Below are 22,005 nucleotides of genomic sequence, written 5' to 3'. Positions count from 1 at the left end.
TACAGGTTGGGGAGCTGTGTGGGGGTATCTGACGGCACTAGGGGTTTGGGAATCTCAGGAGGTGAGATTTCCGATCAATATTTTGGAACCCCGTGCAATTTTCAGAGCTCTTCAGTCTTGGCCTCTTCTGAAGAGAGAGTTGTTCATTGTTTTCAGATAAGACATTGTCACAACTGTGGCATACATCAATCATCAAGGAGGGACTCACAGTCCTCTGGCTATGAAAGAAGTATCTCGAATTTTGGTTTGGGCGGAATCCAGCTCCTGTCTAATCTCTGCGGTTTATATCCCAGGTATGGACAATTGGAAAGCGGATTATCTCAGTCGCCAAACGTTGCATCCGGGCGAATGGTCTCTTCACCCAGAGGTATTTCTTCAGATTGTTCAAATGTGGGAACTTCCAGAAATAGTTCTGATGGCTTCTCATCTAAACAAGAAACTTCCCAGGTATCTGTCCAGATCCCGGGATCCTCAGGCGGAGGCAGTGGATGCATTTTCACTTCCTTGGAAGTATCATCCTGCCTATATCTTTCCGCTTCTAGTTCTTCTTCCAAGAGTAATCTCCAAGATTCTGAAGGAATGCTCGTTTGTTCTGCTGGTAGTTCCGGCATGGCCTCACAGGTTTTGGTATGCGGATCTTGTCCGGATGGCCTCTTGCCAACCGTGGACTCTTCCGTTAAGACCAGACCTTTTGTCTCAAGGTCCTTTTTTCCATCAGGATCTGAAATCCTTAATTTTAAAGGTATGGAGATTGAACGCTTGATTCTTGGTCAAAGAGGTTTCTCTGACTCTGTGATTAATACTATGTTACAGGCTCGTACATCTATATCCAGAGAGATATATTATAGAGTCTGGAAGACTTATATTTCTTGGTGTCTTTCTCATCATTTTTCTTGGCATTCTTTTAGAATACCGAGAATTTTACAATTTCTTCAGGATGGTTTGGATAAGGGTTTGTCCGCAAGTTCTTTGAAAGGACAAATCTCTGCTCTTTCTGTTCTTTTTCACAGAAAGATTGCTATTCTTCCTGATATTCATTGTTTTGTACAAGCTTTGGTTCGTATAAAACCTGTCATTAAGTCAATTTCTCCTCCTTGGAGTTTGAATTTGGTTCTGGGAGCTCTTCAAGCTCCTCCGTTTGAACCTATGCATTCATTGGACATTAAATTACTTTCTTGGAAAGTTTTGTTCCTTTTGGCCATCTCTTCTGCTAGAAGAGTTTCTGAATTATCTGCTCTTTCGTGTGAGTCTCCTTTTCTGATTTTTCATCAGGATAAGGCGGTGTTGCGAACTTCTTTTGAATTTTTACCTAAGTTGTGAATTCCAACAACATTAGTAGAGAAATTGTGGTTCCTTCATTATGTCCTAATCCTAAGAATTCTAAGGAGAAATCGTTGCATTCTTTGGATGTTGTTAGAGCTTTGAAATATTATGTTGAAGCTACGAAATCTTTCTGTAAGACTTCTAGTCTATTTGTTATCTTTTCCGGTTCTAGGAAAGGCCAGAAAGCTTCTGCCATTTCTTTGGCATCTTGGTTGAAATCTTTAATTCATCTTGCCTATGTTGAGTCGGGTAAAATTCCGCCTCAGAGAATTACAGCTCATTCTACTAGGTCAGTTTCTACTTCCTGGGCGTTTAGGAATGAAGCTTCGGTTGACCAGATCTGCAAAGCAGCAACTTGGTCCTCTTTGCATACTTTTACTAAATTCTACCATTTTGATGTATTTTCTTCTTCTGAAGCAATTTTTGGTAGAAAAGTTCTTCAGGCAGCGGTTTCAGTTTGAATCTTCTGCTTAGGTTTTTCATTAAACTTTATTTTGGGTGTGGATTATTTTCAGCAGGAATTGGCTGTCTTTATTTTATCCCTCCCTCTCTAGTGACTCTTGTGTGGAAAGATCCACATCTTGGGTAGTCATTATCCCATACGTCACTAGCTCATGGACTCTTGTTAATTACATGAAAGAAAACATAATTTATGTAAGAACTTACCTGATAAATTCATTTCTTTCATATTAACAAGAGTCCATGAGGCCCACCCTTTTTTTGGGGTGGTTATGATTTTTTTGTATAAAGCACAATTATTCCAATTCCTTATTTTATATGCTTCGCACTTTTTTTCTTATCACCCCACTTCTTGGCTATTCGTTAAACTGATTTGTGGGTGTGGTGAGGGGTGTATTTATAGGCATTTTAAGGTTTGGGAAACTTTGCCCCTCCTGGTAGGAATGTATATCCCATACGTCACTAGCTCATGGACTCTTGTTAATATGAAAGAAATGAATTTATCAGGTAAGTTCTTACATAAATTATGTTTTTTAGATTAGGGTTTGGGCAGTAAAAGAGCTAAATGCCCTTTTGAATGGCAATGCCCATCCAAATGCTCTTTTCAGGGCAATGTGTACCTTAGGTTTTTTAGATAGTTTTTTTTATTTTGTGGGTTGGGGGGGGTGGAGGCTTGTAATGTTAGTGGGTATTTGTATTTTTATTTCAGAAACAGAGCTGATTTCTTTAAGGGCCATTGGTAGTTTATTCTAGATTAGGTTTTTTATTTTGGGGTATTTTTTTTTTTTAAATGGGTATTAGAATAGGAATAATTTGTATTATTTTTGATAATTTGTTTGCTATTTTGTGTAATGTTTTTTTTTTTGTTTTGGGTGGGTTTTTATTTTTAGATTAGGGCTTGGGCAGCAAAAGAGCTAAATGCCCTTTTAAGAGCAATGCCAATACAAATGCCCTTTTCAGGGCAATGGGTAGATTAGGTTTTACTTTATTTTTATTTTGTGGGTTTCGGGGGTGGGGGTTTGTATACTGTTAGGGGGTGTTTGTTTTGTTTTGTAGCAAAAGAGCCGTTAGCTTTAAGGCAATGCCCATACAAATGCCCTTTTCAGAGCAATGGGTAGATTAGGTTTTACTTTATTTTGTGGGTTTGGGGGGTGGGGGTTTGTATACTGTTAGGGGGGTGTTTGTTTTTTTTGTAGCAAAAGAGCTGTTAGCTTTAGGGCAATGCCCTATAAAAGGCCCTTTAAGGGCCCTTGGTAGTTTATTATAGATTAGGGTTTTTTATTTTGGGGTGGGTTTTTTTTTTTTTAAAGGGTATTAGAATAGGAATAATTTTTATTGTTTTGGATCATTTCGTTTGTTATTTTTTATAATGCTAGTTTTTTTTTATTTTAGTGTTTTTTATTTTTTGTAATGTTAGATTTTAGTGTAAGGCACACCTATTACACAAAACTAGTTGGTAACTCTAGGGGGTGCAAAGAGAATAGTGAAAATATGGTAAAATCTATGATATAGCCCACTAGATCAACTAGAGGGATAGTGTGAATGAAATCATACACCTATACAATTAGGGACTGAGGCCCCACATAAAAAAAGACAAATCAATAAATTGTGAGCACAATGGAATATACAGTCACCAAAAACACAGTATATAAACAAATAATGATAGTGATAAAAAATAAAATTGTAATAAAAACAAAGTCCTGTTGGTTCTTATCTGTATAAGACTCAGTCCTCAGGGAAATCCCAAAGAAACACAATCCCTTTGATGTAAGGTAATCCTCCTGTATGAAACAGATGATGTAAAGATCACACCTGGACTCTGGAGTCAGCTCTTTGTCACATAGATGGTCTGGATATAAACTTTCTCTGTGAAAAAGGAATCACATAAACAAAGGCACCTCCTTGTGTGATATAGTTGGAACAAATGGAATAATGTGAATGCCAAATTAATACTCACAAATGTGGCAGCACTCAGTTGTGCTAGTAGAGGCAGACTGGGAGCTCTCAGTGTCCCAGCTCACTGCAACAACAAGATAGCTGGTCTCTCCAATGTCCTACACGGACCAATTAAGCTCAGACTCTCAACAGTGAGTTAAAAAAACCACAATTTAATGGTATGATAAAATACAAAATGTCAAACATATGACACTAAAATGGAATAACAATAAGCAACGCGTTTCTCAGACCTCTGTCTGTTTCCTCGGGCTTCTGTTCATAAACTGAGAGTACTGGCTGTAAAATTGTATTGTTTTGGATAATTTCGTTTGTTATTTTTTGTAATGCTAGTTTTTTTTATTTTTTTGTAATTTTAGTGTTTTTTATTTTTTGAAATGTTAGGTTTTAGTGTAAGGCAGCTTAGGTTTTATTTTTATTTCACAGGTAAGTTTGTATTTATTTTAACTAGGTAGTTATTAAATAGTTAATAACTATTTACTAACTAGTCTACCTAGTTAAAATAAATACAAACTTACCTGTGAAATAAAAGTTATATTGTAGCTAGCTTAGGTTTTATTGCACAGGTAAGTTACTTTGTATTTAGATTTAAATAGGTATTATTTAGTTAATAATTGTAACTTTAATTTAGCTATATTTTAATTATGTTAAAGTTAGGGGGTGTTAGGTTTAGGGTTAGGGGTTATTAGGTTTAGGGGTTAATATAGTTTAATTTAGGTTGTTGCAATCTGGGGGCCGGCGGTTTAGGGGTTAATAAGTTTAGTTAGGATTGGCGATGTTTGTGAACGGTGGATTAGGGGTTAATAGCTTTAGTTAGTGTTGGCGATGTGGGGGGTGCGGTATAGGGGTTAATAGGTTTAGTTTGTGTTTACGATGTGGTGACGGTGCGATTTTGGTGGTTAATAGCTTTAGTTTGTGTCGGCAATGAGGAGGGGGATGCGGTTTAGGGGTTAATAGGTTTAGTTTGTGTTGGCAAAGTGTGGGGGGTGCAGTTTAGGGGTTAGCAAGTTTAGTTTGTGTCTGCGATGTTTCGGATCTGCGATTTAGGGGTAAGTAGGTTTAGATAGTGTTGGCGATGTGGGGGGGGGGGCGTTTAGGGGTTAATAGGTTTAGTTTGTGTTGGCAATGTGGGGGGGGGGGTGCGGTTTAGGGGTTAATAGGTTTAGTTTGTGTCAGCAATGTTTTGGATCGTCGGTTTAGGGGTAAATAGGTTTAGATAGTGTTGGCGATGTGGGGGGGGTGCGGTTTAGGGGTTAATAGGTTTAGGTAGTGTTAGTGATATGGGGGAATGAGGATTTAGGGGTTAATAGCTTTATTTAGTGGCGGCAGCGGTTTAACATAATTTTGTTTCGGTAATCGCCGGAACATTAGTTAGAAATAATGATTTAGTCCGTAATAAAGATTCGGTCCGACATTAATAATAATTTGGTAACTGTTTCAAAATTCGGAACGACACGAATAAATTCCGAAAACGATTTACCGACACATACCGAATTATTACGAATGGCTCAAACCAAATTTTTTTTACGGCCGAATCAAAACCAAACGAAGCAAACCAAATTTATCGATCCCACACAAGTCTACTTGTTAGTTAAAAAATCACCTATAATAGTAACGCCAGTTGAATTATTAATATTGCGTGATCTCAGCTATTCAGATTTTACAGTCTTGTTCTCATTTATTTTTTCATATTTTATGCAGGTGTTCTGACTATTTTAATTGTGTTTTTTATTTAAATGACTTTTAGGTGATGCACTATGACGGCTTCTAATACCCCTAATTAGAAGGAAAGATTACAAGGTGATTCTATATGTCATAAATATTTTTAAACTGGTGTAGTTTGAGAAGTAGTTATTTGAGACAAATGCAAATACATAATACAGTATGCATAGTTTATACAGTCACAAGTACATACTTGTACATGCTGGTGCTTTTAAAGGGACAGTAAAATGAAAATGAAAATGTTGATGATTCAGGTAGATTGTGTAATTGTGAACAGCTTTTCAATCTACTTTTATTATAAGATTTAGTTCTCTTGGTATCTTTTGTTGAAAAGCATGGACGTAAGCTCTCATTAGTGTCAGTGGCAGCAATATTGGCAATCATGTATAACATTGTTGCAAAGGCTGCTGCCATATGGCTAACCACATGTGCATTCTCTGGAGCTCACCTAGAATTACTCTTTAACAAAAGATGCCAACTAAGCAAAATTGATCCTAGAAGTACATTGTAAAGTTGTTTGAAATGTCATGCTCTATCTTGTCCTTTTTAATTTTATTGTGACTTTACAGTCCCTTTAAGTGAATGTTCCATTTGTATTTAGTTTTCTTTCAACCATAATTTATATTATGTTTGATGTTGAAATTCATTTTTGATAGATTTAAGGAAGTAAAGGAACATTTTGTTTGGCAGAGATAATCATATCAAATTTGTTTGAAAACAGCCAGTAACACTTTGTTTTATTTCTGAATGGGTAGACTTTGTTTAGCTTTAAACTTTAAAGGGGCTCTGAACCCACATTTTTTCTTTCGTGATTCAGATAAAGCATTCAATTTTAAGCAAATTTCTAATTTACTTCTATTATCAATTTTTCTTTGTTCTCTTGTTATCTTTATTTGAAAAAGAAGGCATCTACGCTTTTTTTATATTCAGAACTCTGGACAGCACTTTTTTATTGGTGGATGAATTTATCCACCAATCAGCAAGGACAACCCAGGTTGTTCACCAAAAATGGGCCGGCATCTAAACTTACATTCTTGCATTTCAAATAAAGATACCAAGAGAATGAAGAAAATTTGATAATAGGAGTAAATAAAAAAGTTGCTTAAAATGTCATGCTCTATCTGAATCACGAAAGAAAAAATCTGGGTTAAGTGTCCCTTTAATTATTCATATAAAGCATGCAATAAAAAAAAAAAAAACTTTCCAGTTTGCTTCTATTATCTAATTAGCTTTGTTCTCTTGGTATCATTTGTTTAAGGTAAGTAGGCTCATGAATAGCAATTTCACTACTGGGAGCTAGTTGCTGATTTGTGGTAGCACATTAATTGCCTCTTGTCAGTGGCTCAACATAAGTATTCTGCTGGCTCCCAGAAGTGCATTGCCGCTCCTTCAACAAAGGATATCAAGTGAATGAAGAAAGTTTCATAATAGAAGTAAATTGTAAACATTTTAAAATTGTCTGTTATCTCTGTATCATAGTTTTCTGTTTACTTTTAAGGACCAAATATGAAATGTTACATGTATACAGATTATTCCCCACCTACATATATATTAGACATGTTCGTTTCGTTTTTTCCAAATCTAAATTCAGATGAATTTGTCAAATTGGGAGCTTCAGATCAATTTGAATTTCCGAATTACCCTAGCAACGAAACTAAACTAATCCGAATGCATTTGTAACGAATAAATCCGAATTAGTTTGGATTTATTCGTTACATTCGAATGGCCATGGACTAATCACAATTATACAAGTATTGTACAGTATATTAGGTTATATCACTCTGCTAGCTCTGTGCAGGGCACATTATGTAGCTGGTACCTGTGAGGTTGGTACATAGGTGGGATGTGCTGTGTATTAGACTAGTATTATGTACTGTATATAAGGTTAGATACCTCTGCTAGCTCTGTGCATATTGTGTAGCTGGTACCTGTGAGGTTGGTACTTATGTTGATTCAGATGGGTTACACCTAATATACAGTACATAATACTAGTCTAATACACAGCACATCCCATCTAACACATACCAAACTTTCGTATTTACTAATCCAATCCAAACTGAATACATTCGAATTTATTGGAATCCGAAACTAATACATTCAAATGTATCTGAATTTGAATGTATCCGAAAACGAACTTCGAAAAAATCTGAATCGGTCTGAAACGAATTTTCCCGCTGCGCACAAGTCTAATATATATATAGAGTAAACCTTCCAGAGTGGATAAGCACAGTCTTACATAATCAGCTGCCAGGGTGCGCTTCCATATAAACACACATGTCCCATCACTAGAGGGGGACGTTGAATTGTGATCTGTGGGCATCCGCTATATAAGACAGGTATGGGTACATGGGGATTATTGGTTTTAGGTTCACATTGGTGGACTATCTTTGACATTTGACAAAGGTGTGAGGAATATACTGAAACGTTATGTCATTTTCATATGGATGAAATAAACGTAAAGTTTTATTATACAAGACCAGTGAGTGCCTTCATTTACTGGATGGGACATGTGTGCATATATATATATATATATATATATATATATATATATATACATTCATACTCAGCCATCAAAGCTTGAAGAATAAAAACATTTAGCTGTGCCTCCTCACAGTTTAATAGAAATGCATAATATTAAATCCAATGTCTTATTACCTCCCTGTTTGTTCAGTTCTTACTGAAGGACACTAGAACCTTATGAAAGCTGCAAGGACACATTTTTCTTTAAATGTATCGGCTGTTGGTTATCAAGGAAAATGCATGTTTCAAAGCCTTTGTTTCCTATAGTTTTTATTAAACATTAAACCCATGCTTATTTGCAGTATACAGAATTCATGCCATAGGAGCAACAGGTGCTGCTCATTAATTGTGTCATTACATCCCATGACATAAAAACAACAGTTTGGTAATTTTGTAATATAACATTTTTTATTATGCCTTGAAAAAAATAATGCTTATCTGTGCAATTAGTCAGTGCATCCTTACCTGGCAGATTTTGAACTGCAGTTGTGCATTCACCATCTGTATAGAATTGTGTCTTTATAGTTTAAAATGATGAAGTGCAATAAAACTGTTTTAATTATCTTAAATAAAATGATTAATTTAGGATCCATTACAAGGTTACCTAATAAACTGCAGTACTTTGTATATAAAAAAAAATCTGTGCTAAATCTTTTTATTTCTGTAACTGACAGTGGGTCGTACATTGTAAATCACTTAAAATAATATGGAATTGTTAACTGCACATATCATAAATTTATATTAGTGATTGAGTGTAAACAAGTGCATTTAAAGATATAGAAAAGTCAAAATTAAAATAGGCATGGGTTATTTTCAATTTTAAATAGGAGCATTTTTGCAGTGTATTTCCATTTAAAATTGTAATCTCCATTTCAATTTAGACCTTTCTATAACTTCAAAAAAATAGCCATTATCAATAATAAATGTATTAGATTCCATGTTTTGCTTCACATTGGTTGCATATATTTTGCTTCCAGATATGTCTGCAAAAGTCTACCTGAAAACCACCTGTAAAAAGGCTGTTTCTTTTGTTTTTTTGCATGTTTAAATAGTCTGCATGTATGGAAACCTAAGGCCCCTTATACAAAAATAACTCAGTGTTTTTGTACAGCAACAAAATATATTGAATTGGAATAGGACCAATATTTTGTTAGTCTCCTACATTGAATGAAATGTAAAAAAAAAAAAAAAAAAACGTTTGCCAAGATTTAATATATGAAAATTGTAGCTGCTGTTATCACTGGTGCAAGACTGTGTCTTTAAAATAAATTAGGCGCAGTACAGAGTGAGTTTCAGCCGTGTAATGCATATTGATTTTCACATGTGATTAAGATATTGGCAGTAGTACTAGACAGTGGGCTGTAGCTAGATCAAATTTTTTCCTTCCTAGAGTCTTTTTTACTTCACAAAACGACACAGAGAACAAATCTACCCAATTTAACCTGAGAGAAGAAATCAATGGTCCATCAAGGCTGCAGCTTAATAATGTAGTACTGTACGTGTATATATTTGCTGCAAATGGTTAATATGAGATTTATTAACTCATTAATTACAGTTTCAAGTAAAACATTTCCTTTTTTTGTGTACATCAAAAATAATTGGCCAGTATATATTTTAGGTTTCTCAACACTAATAAAAATGTACTTTCCAAATTATAATAAATTCAATATTAAATGTCTTTTCCTTAGCTTAATATTGTCTAAAATATTTAAACTTCTGATATGGTTATGTATATTTTTAATACCTATGCAGGTCTTCATTTGAAAGTATAATCAGTGAGTATTATGCAAAATATGTGAATATATTTGGATAATTTCCACATTTATACATATTTATGCTGTCCATGCATATCTTCTAGTGATTAATTCTAGCCCTTAGTGCACAGATAAGAATAAGGAAGATTAAATGTGTTCAACCCTTTTTCTTTTTATTCCAGTATGTGTGTGTGACTGTGTGTGTATGTATACACTGTGTATATATATATATATGTACAGAGAGGTAAAGACATAAAATATGTCCAGTCCAATTCTATTATCTTCTGTTACAAACAACAGGCAATGATATAAGCCACAAAATAAAAACATATTTAAATATGTTAAATTAGACTCATAGACTTGCACAAAATATTTGATAAGTATTGGTATTTAAATACTAGCAAAATATTCTAATATTTTAGAATTTATAAATATCCTCATTTTTCTTCATCAGTTATGCACATACAGGGAGTGCAGAATTATTAGGCAAGTTGTATTTTTGAGGATTAATTTTATTATTTAACAACAACCATGTTCTCAATGAACCCAAAAAACTCATTAATATCAAAGCTGAATAGTTTTGGAAGTAGTTTTTAGTTTGTTTTTAGTTATAGCTATTTTAGGGGGATATCTGTGTGTGCAGGTGACTATTACTGTGCATAATTATTAGGCAACTTAACAAAAAACAAATATATACCCATTTCAATTATTTATTTTTACCAGTGAAACCAATATAACATCTCAACATTCACAAATATACATTTCTGACATTCAAAAACAAAACAAAAACAAATTAGTGACCAATATAGCCACCTTTCTTTGCAAGGACACTAAAAAGCCTGCCATCCATGGATTCTGTCAGTGTTTTGATCTGTTCACCATCAACATTGCGTGCAGCAGCAACCACAGCCTCCCAGACACTGTTCAGAGAGGTGTACTGTTTTCCCTCCTTGTAAATCTCACATTTGATGATGGACCACAGGTTCTCAATGGGGTTCAGATCAGGTGAACAAGGAGGCCATGTCATTAGAGTTTCTTCTTTTATACTCTTTCTTGCCAGCCACGCTGTGGAGTACTTGGACGCGTGTGATGGAGCATTGTCCTGCATGAAAATCATGTTTTTCTTGAAGGATGCAGACTTCTTCCTGTACCACTGCTTGAAGAAGGTGTCTTCCAGAAACTGGCAGTAGGACTGGGAGTTGAGCTTGACTCCATCCTCAACCCGAAAAGGCCCCACAAGCTCATCTTTGATGATACCAGCCCAAACCAGTACTCCACCTCCACCTTGCTGGCGTCTGAGTCGAACTGGAGCTCTCTGCCCTTTACCAATCCAGCCACGGGCCCATCCATCTGGCCCATCAAGACTCACTCTCATTTCATCAGTCCATAAAACCTTAGAAAAATCAGTCTTGAGATATTTCTTGGCCCAGTCTTGACGTTTCAGCTTGTGTGTCTTGTTCAGTGGTGGTCGTCTTTCAGCCTTTCTTACCTTGGCCATGTCTCTGAGTGTTGCACACCTTGTGCTTTTGGGCACTCCAGTGATGTTGCAGCTCTGAAATATGGCCAAACTGGTGGCAAGTGGCATCTTGGCAGCTGCACGCTTGACTTTTCTCAGTTCATGGGCAGTTATTTTGCGCCTTGGTTTTTCCACACGCTTCTTGCGACCCTGTTGACTATTTTGAATGAAACACTTGATTGTTTGATGATCACGCTTCAGAAGCTTTGCAATTTTAAGAGTGCTGCATCCCTCTGCAAGATATCTCACTATTTTTGACTTTTCTGAGCCTGTCAAGTCCTTCTTTTGTCCCATTTTGCCAAAGGAAAGGAAGTTGCCTAATAATTATGCACACCTGATATAGGGTGTTGATGTCCTTAGACCACACCCCTTCTCATTACAGAGATGCACATCACCTAATATGCTTAATTGGTAGTAGGCTTTCGAGCCTATACAGCTTGGAGTAAGACAACATGCATAAAGAGGATGATGTGATCAAAATACTCATTTGTCTAATAATTCTGCACTCCCTGTATTTCCATTTCGTTTTGATCCTACTTTGATGCCATGAGCAAAATTTGAGTTCATTCTGGAATTAAATGACTTTTTGCTTGAATAACCTTGATTCAAAATGTATAGACCTATCTTTTTTGGAATGATAGTTAAAGGGACACTGTACCCAATTTTTTTCTTTTGTGATTCAGATAGAGCATGGCATTTAAAGCAACTTTCTAATTTACTCCTATTATCACATTTTATTCATTCTCTTGGTATCTTTATTTGAAATGCAAGAAAGTAAGTTTAGATGCCGGCCCATTTTTGGTGATCAACCTGGGTTGTTCTTGCTGATTGGTGGATAAACTCATCCAGCAATAAAAAAGTGCTGCTCGGGGGGCGTGTCCGACCACTGACCAAGATGGCTGCTGTTTAAGTGTGTCTGCATCTGGGAGCCGATATAACTGCTGTATATCTCCCTGAAGACCTCTAAATCCTTTTCTTTCAAAGAGCAGAAAGATAAGTAACATCTACAGAACAGTCTTATGTGACTTTTATATATATTTGAGAACACGCAGACCTGCATAGAGAAGGTGCGCAGCAGAGGCCTATAGCGACCTGTGCCTCTCTCTACCCCTCCACGTATCTGATAAGTCAGTCCGTCCAGCCAGTTGTGCTGAAGAACGTCCACACCTTAAAACACTGTATTGTGACTATACTTAACATGGATGAACAGTCCTGCTGTACACTTAAGGAGATTATATGTACATGTTTATCTCGATTTGAGGAGGAGCTGATCGATGCTATACGCTGCTGTGTATATGAGATTCCTAATACAGGCAAAATTGACCTAATCAAAACTAACTACCCGAGATCTAATCCAGATCTTCTACACCAAAGAGCTATAGAGACGGAAGATATTAGCCCAGAAGTGACGGCGAGAAAAGTCAATGACCCACAGTCCTATACCATAACCCTGCAAAAAGAGAAAGTGGGGCAGGGTATAGAGTCTGCAACAATACCGAATGAGACGAAGTCAATGCCTTTCTTAAGCCAAAAATCTTTATCTGCACATGACTGGGGCCGAACAGACCTACCTATAGTCCTTTCCTCTCCAAGGGCTGGAGTGGCACTGGAACCTACGGCGATGCGGCCAATCGTGAGAGCTAAATTAGCAACTAAGAGATTTGGCGTGGCTGTCAGCTTTAGTGCTAAGCGTGCACTGATTCAGAGGGCTCAATGGCGGCGAGTTGGGAAGACAGGCAAAACCTCAGAGGTAGAATCAAGTGCACGTCAGAACAATTGTGCACCGGAGATTACCTCCCGAGGGTCAGGGCAGACCGCATCTTGCTTTTGGCAAACCGAGGGGATTAGTCCTAGGGTCAGGCGTTGGCGCGCTATTACTAAGACCGGAGTAGGATGAAGCTCCTAATGGGACATTATATTGAGCTCTTGCCGGAACTACTAGGCGTTGGACATATTGATCTTGCAGTTTGAAAGTGCTACTTATTTGTAGGATGGTAACCTGTTTTTATGCCATGATGTGAGGAAATGAGTAGCCTTGTGTTTTGCAAACCAGAGATAGCTGTAATGTGTATTAGCTCTGACCCTTTATTTTATTATTTAATGTGCTGTATGAATGCTAGTATCACTTGCATTAACAATGTGACCTTTTAGGCTGCTCTTATTTTATATAATTTTTTTTATTACTCCAATGTGCTGAGGACCCATATCAGACTTCCTTTCTGTTCTATTATTTGTAGCCCAGTGATCATGGGATAGAACATTTAAGCGGCCCACGAATAATGCCATACTTATTTTTTTTTAAATGATGTTCAGAATGTTTTTTTTTTTCTCCCTTCACATGTTATGATTAGTCTCATTTACATCTTTTTATAACCTTGTCTGTATGTGTGTTTGGGTTTCAGTTCATGGTTTCACTGTAGACATAGGTTAAGGAACTGATCAATACCCTGCATCTAAGGGCTGACATACTGAACATGCACATAGTTGGTAACCTTTGTCTATTTATAATTCTTAACATAGTCCTATGAGCTCTTATACATATACCAGTTATCTAGGCTAGGGGGTTGTAGAGATATACAGACCTTTAAACTAGGAAGATTGTAATTTTAGATATGTTAGAGAAAGATCAAGTTCCTTTTGAGATTCTCCCAGATATACGTCTTTATTTGGAGTGTTTCCTAAAGGGCATAGTTATCATATATCCCATGTTTTTTTTAATTATTTTTTTAGACTATCTATTTATCCATTGCTCACTACGTCATTATATAGCATGTTAAAGAAGTATATCCCATACAGAAGCTAAGTTCCAGTTAGTGTGAAGCTCAAATAGTACCCATTATATGGTTTTATGTTACTCCAGTGAGCTGGGTTTGCATGCCTTTATGTTTGACAGCACAGTTTGATTGTCTTATTTACAGGACTTCTTTGTTCAGCTAGATGGGAGTATATATATACAATTCAACAAGCATTTAGATCTTGTTAAGGGTATACCAGTTGGTTTTCCCATTATTAAATGTCAGGGGTATGCTGTAAAACCATAGGTAGAGTAGAAGTTTTGCTTTGTTTTTTCCCCCTCCCCGATAATTCCCAGCAATTATCTCAATATAGACCCCGTGGGACACTCCTTAATATATATAGAGCTTACTAGCTCAGGTTTGTAAGAGCAACTGCTACTTTTTTTTTCCTTAACCCTTTCAGTTATGCAGGAGTATATCTACAACCCCATTACGTTCAGTCTCCTCCATATATAAGTGTACGGCGTATTATAACCGGCCTTGCCTTATAGTTGGTTTATTATATCTTAGCCTTTTATGGGTGATCATTAATATTTCTTTTATATGAGCTGAACATATAAGATGTGATTAATTTATGATTAGGAGGTCCAAAAGGGACCTAATTATTTGAAGTATAGATTACTATGTTATAACATTCTTTAACAGGTCTATAAGGGACCTGATATTAATATAATCCTCCTGTAATTTTCTTGTTGCTTTTATATAATAGATGTATTGGAGGCCCAGAAGTGGCTTCACCTTTGTCACAGGAGGTAGAAACCTGAGGATTAGTATGGGATAGTTTCTACTTTATTAGAACATACTATAATTATTTAGAACTACCGGCTGAGTTATTGTTTTCTATTTTAGTGTCTATGTACGCATTTTTCTGCTTATATGCCATTTCAGGGTCAAATGTTTTTTATTCTATTGTCTGTGTATTCACTTATGTAACCATATGCCACCCCATTGGTATGGAATATATTATCTGCTAGTTTGTGCTATTACATGTCAGAATTTCTGTATGTTTATCTTCATCCTCAATAAAAACATTTGGAAAAAAAAAAAAAAAGTGCTGCTCAGAGTTCTGAATAAAAAAAAAAGCTTAGATGTCTTCTTTTTAAAATAAAGATAGCAAGAGAACGAAGAAAAATTGATAATATGAATAAATTAGAAAGTGGCTTAAAATTGCATGCTCTATCTGAATCATGAAAGAATACATTTGGGTTCAGTGTCCCTTTAAGACTGAAACATTGATTTGAGGACTATCAAGGAATTGTGAATGTATATTTTTTTATAAATATTTCAAATGTTTTTAATTTGTAAACTTTTTTGTTTTATAAGAAAATAAGCGCCTACAAAAAGAAAATTAGTATAATTTTTTTGTCCTGGGACATTAAGTTAATGTTTGGACATTTGTAAAAGATTTTATTTGATTTTTTACAAACAAATAAGACCTTTAGAACCCTATTTTTATTTCTATGTATGGTTAATTAAATATTGAACTTTATAATAAGAATTGATACTTTGTTTCTCTAAGCCATTTAGGCTATATTTGTATTGAATCTATTTGATGTAAAGCTTTTTATGGGCCCAAACATCTATGAAGAAATAGTTTTTGTAAAGATTGGGTGATTCTGGGAGGTTTGAAACTTAAAGGGACACTCAAGTCACAATTAAACTTTCATGATTTAGATAGAGCATGCAATTCTAAACAACTTTCCAATTTACTTCCATTAACAAAATGTGCACAATCTTTTTATATTTACACTTTTTTAGTCACCAGCTCCTACTGAACATGTGTAAGAAATCACAGAAAATACGTATATGCATTTGTGGTTGGTTGATGGCTGTCACATGATACATTTGATGTTAGGACTATGTGCTAGTGCATTGTCTTTTTATCATGTGTGTTGATTGTGCAAATCTACTGTATTTACTGGTCCTTTAAGACTGTATGCTTTAAAGCGGAAACTAAGGGCTGAGTGCAAACACAAACATTCTTGTAATTATAGCTGTTATGAGCACCAAGCCTTTTAATGGAAAAATCTTGTTAACCTTATTTATGTATAAATAACAGTGCATAATCTTACCTGTGGTTGAACCTGCATAGGGGATACCATTGTCAAGGTTGTTGCCATACACCAAGTCCTCATGGGTTAAACAGGTAGCACATTTGAGCATCCTCCCGGTATATCACCTCCCAGCTGTTTGCTATTGTAGACCACCAGGTGCCTCACGCTATGTTCTGTGCGACAAGCACATAGTGCTCGATGAACAAAAACTCGCCAGCATGGAGAGAAATCAACAACATCATTGACTTCTTTGTATTCTGTTGTAACATAGGTGTCTCTCCTTCATACCCAGAATGCTGCACAGTGATATAAATAGCTGTCAAGATGAAATTTGCCTTTGTACAATTCTTGAAGGGACTCTACAGGGAGTGCAGAATTATTAGGCAAGTTGTATTTTTGAGGATTAATTTTATTATTGAACAACAACCATGTTCTCAATGAACCCAAAAAACTCATTAATATCAAAGCTGAATATTTTTGGAAGTAGTTTTTAGTTTATTTTTAGTTATAGCTATTTTAGGGGGATATCTGTGTGTGCAGGTGACTATTACTGTGCATAATTATTAGGCAACTTAACAAAAAACAAATATATACCCATTTCAATTATTTTTACCAGTGAAACCAATATAACATCTCAACATTCACAAATATACATTTCTGACATTCAAAAACAAAACAAAAACAAATCAGTGACCAATATAGCCACCTTTCTTTGCAAGGACACTCAAAAGCCTGCCATCCATGGATTCTGTCAGTGTTTTGTAGACATGTGCACGGCTAAAAAATTCGGTTCGTTTTCGGTTCGGATCGATTCGGACTTTTCAAATTTCGTTTCGGATCGAATCGGATTCGGCAAAATTTGAATAAATTCGTTTCGGATTTATTCGGATCCGAATAAATTCGTTTTGGATTTATTCTGATTCGGCTGAATTCGGTTCTATTCCGTTCCGAAATTCGGTATGTTTTAGTACACTAACACCCATTTAGTACACTAAGTCACTAACACCCATAAACTACCTATGAATCACTAAACCGAGGCCCCCCCACATCGCAAACCCTATAATAACATTATTTAACCCCTAATCTGCCGATCGGATATCGCCGCAACCTACATTATAGCTATTAACCCCTAATCTGCTGTCCCTAACACCGCCGACCCCTACATTATAGTTATTAACCCCTAATCTGCCTCCCCCAACGTCGCCGCAATCTAACTACAAGTATTAACCCCTAATCTGCCGACCCGATATCGCCGCCGCCTACATTATAGCTATTAACCCCTAATCTGCTGTCCCTAACACCGCCGACCCCTACATTATAGTTATTAACCCCTAATCTGCCCCCCCAACGTCCCCGCAATCTAACTACAAGTATTAACCCCTAATCTGCCGACCGCAAATCGCCGCCACTATAATAAATGTATTAACCCCTAAACCGCTGCACTCCCGCCTCGCAAACACTATAATACATTTTATTAACCCCTAATCTGCCCTCCCTAACATCGCCGCCACCTACCTACAATTATTAACCCCTAATCTCCCGCCCCCAACGTCGCCGCTACTATAATAAGGTTATTAACCCCTAAACCTAAGTCTAACCCTAACACTAACACCCCCTAACTTAAATATAATTTAAATAAAACGAAATAAATTTACTATAGTTAAATAAATGAATCCTATTTAAAACTAAAGACTTACCTGTAAAATAAACCCTAAGATAGCTGCAATATAACTAATAGTTACATTGTAGCTATTTTAGGATTTATTTTTATTTTACAGGCAACTTTGTATTTATTTTAACTAGGTACAATAGCTATTAAATAGATATTTACTGTTTAATAGCTACCTAGTTAAAATAATTACAAATTTACCTGTAAAATAAATCCTAACCTAAGTTACAATTACACCTAACACTACACTATCATTAAATAAATGAATCATATTTAAAACAAAATACTTACCTGTAAAATAAACCCTAAGATAGCTACAATATAACTAATAGTTACATTGTAGCTATTTTAGCATTTATATTTATTTTACAGGCAACTTTGTATTTATTATAACTAGGTACAAAAGCTATTAAATAGTTATTGACTAATTAATAGCTACCTAGTTAAAATAATTACAAAATTACCTGTAAAATAAATCCTAACCTAAGTTACAATTAAACCTAACACTACACTGTCATTAAATAAATTAACTACAAGTACCTACAATTATCTACAATTAAATAAATTAAAGTACAAAAACCCCCCACTAAATTACAAAAAAAACAAACACTAAATTACAAAAAATAAAAAAATATTACAAGAATTTTAAACTAATTACACCTAATCTAAGCCCCCTAATAAAATAACAAAGCCCCCCAAAATAAAAAAAATGCCCTACCCTATACTAAATTACAAAAGTTAACAGCTCTATTACCTTACCAGCCCTGAACAGGGCCCTTTGCGGGGTATGCCCCAAAGAAAACAGCTCTTTTGCCTGTAAAAAAAAAACACAATCTCCCCCCCCCACATTACAACCCACCACCCACATACCCCTACTCTAACCCAAACCCCCCTTAAATAAACCTAACACTACCCCCCTGAAGATCTCCCTACCTTGAGTCGTGTTCACCCAGCCGGGCCGAAGTCTTCATCCGATGGGGCAGAAGAGTACATCCAGACCGGCAGAAGTCTTCATCCAAGCGGGGCAAGAAGAGGTCTTCCATCCATCATACAAGTACCAAAATACAAACAAACACTAAATTAGCAAGAATAATAAAATATTACAATAATTTTAAACTAATTACACCTAATCTAAGCCCCCTACTAGCTATTAATATAGCTTCAATATAACTAATAGTTACATTGTAGCTATTTTAGGATTTATATTTATTTTACAGGCAACTTTGTATTTATTTTAACTAGGTACAATAGTTATTAAATAGTTAATAACTATTTAATAACTACCTAGCTAAAATAAATACAAATTTACCTGTAAAATAAATCATCACCTAAGTTACAATTACACCTAACACTACACTATCATTAAATTAACTAAATAAATGAATCCTATATAAAACTAAAGACTTACCTGTAAAATAAACCCTAATATAGCTGCAATATAACTAATAGTTACATTGTAGCTATTTTAGCATTTATATTTATTGTACAGGCAACTTTGTATTTATTTTAACTAGGTTCAATAGCTATTAAATAGATATTGACTATTTAATAGCTACCTAGTTAAAATAATTACAAAATTACCTGTAAAATAAATCCTAACCTAAGTTACAATTAAACCTAACACTACACTATCATTAAATAAATTAACTACAAGTACCTACAATTAAATACAATTAAAAAAACTAAACTAAAGTACAAACCCCCCCCCACTAAATTACAAAAAATAAAAAAATATTACAAGAATTTTAAACTAATTACACCTAATCTAAGCCCCCTAATAAAATAACAAAGCCCCCCAAAATAAAAAAAATGCCCTACCCTATACTAAATTACAAAAGTTAACAGCTCTATTACCTTACCAGCCCTGAACAGGGCCCTTTGCGGGGCATGCCCCAAAGAAAACAGCTCTTTTGCCTGTTAAAAAAAAACACAATACCCCCCCCCACATTACAACCCACCACCCACATACCCCTACTCTAACCCAAACCCCCCTTAAATAAACCTAACACTACCCCCCTGAAGATCTCCCTACCTTGAGTCGTGTTCACCCAGCCGGGCCGAAGTCTTCATCCGATGGGGCAGAAGAGGACATCCAGACCAGCAGAAGTCTTCATCCAAGCGGGGCAAGAAGAGGTCTTCCATCCATCAGAAAAGTACAAAAAAATAAACAAACACTAAATTAGCAAGAATAATAAAATATTACAATAATTTTAAACTAATTACACCTAATCTAAGCCCCCTACTAGCTATTAATATAGCTACAATATAACTAATAGTTACATTGTAGCTATTTTAGGATTTATATTTATTTTACAGGCAACTTTGTATTTATTTTAACTAGGTACAATAGCTATTAAATAGTTAATAACTATTTAATAACTACCTAGCTAAAATAAATACAAATTTACCTGTAAAATAAACCCTAACCTAAGTTACAATTACACCTAACACTACACTGTCATTAAATTAACTAAATAAATTAATCCTATATAAAACTAAATACTTACCTGTAAAATAAACTCTAATATAGCTACAATATAACTAATAGTTACATTGTAGCTATTTTAGCATTTATATTTATTTTACAGGCAACTTTGTATTTATTTTAACTAGGTACAATAGCTATTAAATAGATATTTACTGTTTAATAGCTACCTAGTTAAAATAATTACAAAATTACCTGTAAAATAAATCCTAACCTAAGTTACTATTAAACCTAACACTACACTATCATTAAATAAATTAACTACAAGTACCTACAATTAAATACAATGAAATAAACTAAACTAAAGTACAAAAAAAAACAAACACTAAATTACAAAAAATAAAAAAAATTACAAGAATTTTAAACTAATTACACCTAATCTAAGCCCCCTAATAAAATAACAAAGCCCCCCAAAATAAAAAAATGCCCTACCCTATACTAAATTACAAAAGTAATCAGCTCTATTACCTTACCAGCCCTGAACAGGGCCTTTTGCGGGGCATGCCCCAAAGAAAACAGCTCTTTTGCCTGTAAAAAAAAACACAATACCCCCCCCCACATTACAACCCACCACCCACATACCCCTACTCTAACCCAAAACCCCTCTTAAATAAACCTAACACTACCCCACTGAAGATCTCTCTACCGTGTCTTCACCCAGCGGGCCGAAGTCTTCATCCGATGGGGCAGAAGAGGACATCCAGACCGGCAGAAGTCTTCATCCAAGCGGGGCAAGAAGAGGTCTTCCATCCATCAGAAGTCTTGATCCAGGCGGCATCTTCTCTGTTCATCCATCGGGAGCGGAGCGGCAGCATCCTGAAGACATCCCACGCAGAGCATCCTCTTCTTTCTTGATCCGACGACTAGGTGACTGTACCTTTAAGTGACGTCATCCAAGATGGCGTCCCTTGAATTCCGATTGGCTGATAGGATTCTATCAGCCAATCGGAATTAAGGTAGGAAAAATCTGATTGGCTGATTCAATCAGCCAATCAGATTAAAGTTCAATCCGATTGGCTGATCCAATCAGCCAATCAGATTGACCTCGCATTCTATTGGCTGATCGGAACAGCCAATAGAATGCGAGGTCAATCTGATTGGCTGATTCCATCAGCCAATCGGATTGAACTTGAATCTGATTGGCTGATTCAATCAGCCAATCAGATTTTTCCTACCTTAATTCCGATTGGCTGATAGAATCCTATCAGCCAATCGGAATTCAAGGGACGCCATCTTGGATGACGTCACTTAAAGGTACAGTCACTTAGTCGTCGGATCAAGAAAGAAGAGGATGCTCTGCGTGGGATGTCTTCAGGATGCTGCCGCTCCGCTCCGGATGGATGAACAGAGAAGATGCCGCCTGGATCAAGACTTCTGATGGATGGAAGACCTCTTCTTGCCCCGCTTGGATGAAGACTTCTGCCGGTCTGGATGTCCTCTTCTGCCCCATCGGATGAAGACTTCGGCCCGCTGGGTGAAGACACGGTAGAGAGATCTTCAGGGGGGTAGTGTTAGGTTTATTTAAGGGGGGTTTGGGTTAGAGTAGGGGTATGTGGGTGGTGGGTTGTAATGTGGGGGGGGTATTGTGTTTTTTTTTACAGGCAAAAGAGCTGTTTTCTTTGGGGCATGCCCCGCAAAAGGCCCTGTTCAGGGCTGGTAAGGTAATAGAGCTGATTACTTTTGTAATTTAGTATAGGGTAGGGCATTTTTTTTATTTTGGGGGGCTTTTTTTATTTTATTAGGGGGCTTAGATTA

The 22,005-nt window shown here is 36.0% G+C and overlaps 1 protein-coding gene across 5 annotated transcripts in view; it reads left to right on the top strand.

Moving 5' to 3' along the window:
• SCML4 (Scm polycomb group protein like 4) overlaps positions 1-22,005 on the top strand; it is a 254,821-nt gene that overhangs the window by 83,644 nt on the left and 149,172 nt on the right. Inside the window, exon 2 of one of the 5 annotated variants that reach the window (XM_053710601.1) lies at positions 5,483-5,535. The exons of the other annotated variants lie outside the window; for them this stretch is intronic. The gene's annotated coding sequence lies outside the window, so the exon portion shown is untranslated. The remainder of the gene's footprint in view (positions 1-5,482; positions 5,536-22,005) is intronic. 5 annotated transcript variants of the gene reach the window in all.

This window comes from Bombina bombina, chromosome 4 (genome assembly GCF_027579735.1).
Source record: "Bombina bombina isolate aBomBom1 chromosome 4, aBomBom1.pri, whole genome shotgun sequence".
Lineage (NCBI taxonomy): Eukaryota > Metazoa > Chordata > Amphibia > Anura > Bombinatoridae > Bombina > Bombina bombina.
This window is presented reverse-complemented; position numbering and strand designations above follow the sequence as displayed.